We start from the raw sequence: 3,503 nt of genomic DNA, 5'->3' as shown, positions 1-3,503 counted from the left end.
TGAACTACTCCCTTCTCGTCGTGGACAGCACCGGGATGATGAAGATGGCCACCGGTGATGGATCCCCCCTTCGGTAGGGTGCCTGATACGTCCATTTTGCATCATGCTTTTATATCGATATTTATTGCATCATGGACTGTTATTACACGTTATGTCACAATACTTATGGCTATTCTCTCTTATTTTACAAGGTTTACATAAAGAGGGAGAATGCCGGCAGCTGGGATTTTGGGCTGGAAAAGGAGCAAATATTGGAAACCTATTCTGCATAGCTTCAAAAGTCCTGAAACTCCACGAAAGTCATTTTTGGAATTAATAATAAATATTGAGCGAAAGAAGTACCAGAGGGGGCCCACACCCTGGCCACGAGGGTGGGGGGCGTGCCCTACCCCCTTGGTTCGCCCCCTTGCCTCGTGGGACCCCTGGCAGCCCTATGGTGCCCATCTTCTGCTATATGAAGTCTTTTACCCTAGAAAAAATCATAAGCAAGCTTACGGGACAAAACTCCGCTGCCACGAGGCGGAACCTTGGCGGAACCAATCTAGGGCTCCGGTGAAGCTGTTCTACCGGGGAAACTTCCCTCCGGGAGGGGGAAATCATCACCACCGTCATCACCATTGATCCTCTCATCGGGAGGGGGTCAATCTCCATCAACATCTTCACCAGCACCATCTCCTCTCAAACCCTAGTTCATCTCTTGTATCCAATCTTTGTATCAAAACCTCAAATTGGTACCTGTGGGTTGCTAGTAGTGTTGATTACTCCTTGTAGTTGATGCTAGTTGGTTTGTTTGGTGGAAGATCATTTGTTCAGATCCTTAATTAAGGACAGTATAACTGCACCTAATCCGAGCTTTCTCACGCCACCAACGATTTCAGCCACTAGATTTGCGTTTCGATCATTCCTGGCCATCAGATCTGCTTCATTCGCGTCCTGGCCCAACTTTTGTAGCATCCTGGCCCAGCTGTCCTAAGGGGCTGCTGCTCCCGAAGAAAAAACTGAGGCCTCTGGTTAATTGGGCCACTGAGACAACCCATTTACTCCAACGAGTTCCGACTCTGTCGCTAGCTCGCTGCTGCTCCCTTGCCGTAAAAAGGAAAAAAAATCGGTGGATATCTAGAGGATGAGGCGCTCGAAGCCGAGGGGATCCGAGGATTGCGACGAGGCGAGCAAGGGGATCTAGCGCCACAAGTGGATCCCGATCCAGCCGGCGAGGAGATCCAGTGGCCACGCGTGATGCGGGTGAATCGGTGGCCGGCCGATGCGGTCGCTCTGCCTGCGAAGTGGAAAGGGAGGGACGCGATCAACGATGGCCGGCGCCTCATCTGCTGGACACTCAACAACGACGCCGCGGCATTTAGGTTGGGTTGCGGGTGAGCGGTCCATGGCTCCGCTGCTGTCCGTCGAAAGGTAACCACACCTAAGCCTCCCTGCCGTCCCTTCCTCCCTTGAGCATCATTATGTTGAACCTAATTTCCGCCTTTTTGTGCTGGTCCAACATCATGGTTTTTGTGATTACCCTGCGACTAATCATCAAAAGAGATGAGATGAGGTGTGCTGTTTGACCATCATACAAAGAGGTAAGACTTAATGAGCTAGGTTGTTCTGTATGTCTTGCCAATTTATTTATTTTAGAATACTAACATAAAAATAAATTCATCTGCTCGTGTCTTTGGATTGGAGGATAATGACTGCGTCCAAAGCGTTTTTCTTCCGGCAAAGTAATAGTTGTGCAACATTGATTAAACAAATGTCCAGCAAGTCAGAAATGACCCGGAAGAGATTTAGTTGTATTTGATAGGGCCACTTATTTCATCAATCCATTGTTTCTATGTGGAGAATTTACTATTATTCATATGGCAAAGAAGCACTGATCTGCAGTTAAAGTGAAGAAGAAATTCTTGAACCCGAGGAAGAGAATCATGTTTTCACTAAATGATGAGAAGATCTGCTAATATGGTAATAATACACCCCAGTTAAATAGACAACGTTTTCTGCATTGTGCGCTCTTGTCTCAATTGCTGCAAGTACTTTTGACAACATGCTATTTGTCCGTTCAAGTTAATCTGAAGAATTGGTACTATTTGTAAGTCTATTTCATCCGATGTTGTCTCTTTAATTATTTTTGATATATAATTTTCCTGCTCGGCCATACCACAAAATACAACGCCAATTTTTTACATGCTTATATGTATGGTGTATGGCGTTCATTTTTCTTTTGGTGGTTCATTTCTTCTTTGTGGGAAGTATGTAATACATTGAATGCAAACATAGCCTAACCTGTATTCCAGGATTTTACATGCTTATATGTATGATGTCAGCTCTAACAAGGTACAATATTTTCTAAAGGATTGGTGCTAAGTTCTACATAATTATGCAGACATTGTTTTGATTTGTTGACCTTAGAACATGACCTCTGTTTATTTTCTCTCCTAAGGCCGAGCTCCGTTGAAGCTATTTCTATGATGAATGGGATGAGAAGTTAGTCCTTTTAGACATGGAACATACATAATTTATTTCAAAATTGTATCATTTGGGACACAAATAATAGTTCCGTGAATTTGCATCGATTAGTGACATATGAGAAACACTCACTAGGCCTCAATGAAGCCTTTTTGCTATTCAGTCAAATTTAGTAACGTTTCTAAGCAATGTGATCTTTATCACAATCATTATGAGACGAGCTTGTGACTCTGAGAGGACACGATTCCGTTTACCATGAGTTAATGGGGGAAATTCTACAGAAACTTAAATATGACATTCATGTAAATTTCGTTTCATTCTTAGTTTTCTTGACCTATTAGCTTTGTCAAGGGTCGTCTTTACATAGTTATTTCCTCAATCATATATTTTTAAGAACTTCCGTATGAACTATTGCTTCCACTTTTGTGGCCATTGATTCCAGAATGCCGCTCGCTATGGATGCACAACATGGATGACATTAAGGCCATCAGGACACACCAGTTAACCCAGCGCTGACAACATGCCGAAGGCAATGCTGGAAATTGTCTTCCTGTAACACCTATTTAATTTTTCTTCTTGACAGTTTAATTCTAAATATATACTCATACCATTCTATTGGATGAATTAACGGGACAACATTGATTGCTAAGGTTTGCTAGGGTCCACGTGCAATGCAAACAAATAAGGCCTGCAAGCAAGCCAATGGACTCAATGGAACTTCCATTCTGCACCCTCTCATTTCAAAATAAACAAGAGCTATATGCTTTACATAAATTTGTAACACTATCAAAAAACAATCAAAATGGACGGGCGCGGCAACGCGCGCCATCAATGATCTAGTGCATATTAATACCCCTCTGATTATGAACATGAATATGCTTTGTGAGTAGTTACATTTGTTCCCGAGGAAATGGGTGAAGTCTTGCTATTAGTAGTCATGTGAATTTGGTATTCGTTCGATATTTGATAAGATGTATGTTGTCTCTCCTTTACTGGTGCTATGTGAATGTCGACTACAAGACACTTCACCATTATTTGGG

At 42.9% G+C, this 3,503-nt stretch overlaps 1 long non-coding RNA gene across 1 annotated transcript; it reads left to right on the top strand.

Moving 5' to 3' along the window:
• The first annotated feature begins 1,295 nt into the window (after window positions 1–1,295).
• On the top strand, window positions 1,296–1,645 carry LOC119340808. Its single transcript, XR_005164686.1, has 2 exons — window positions 1,296–1,410; window positions 1,541–1,645. It is a non-coding gene; the product is annotated as an uncharacterized LOC119340808 (long non-coding RNA).
• The last annotated feature ends 1,858 nt before the right edge of the window (window positions 1,646–3,503 follow it).

Source organism: Triticum dicoccoides, chromosome 7B (genome assembly GCF_002162155.2).
Source record: "Triticum dicoccoides isolate Atlit2015 ecotype Zavitan chromosome 7B, WEW_v2.0, whole genome shotgun sequence".
In the NCBI taxonomy this organism is placed as follows: domain Eukaryota; kingdom Viridiplantae; phylum Streptophyta; class Magnoliopsida; order Poales; family Poaceae; genus Triticum; species Triticum dicoccoides.
The sequence above is the reverse complement of the archived record's forward strand: the minus strand, read 5'-3'. Positions and strand labels throughout refer to the sequence as shown.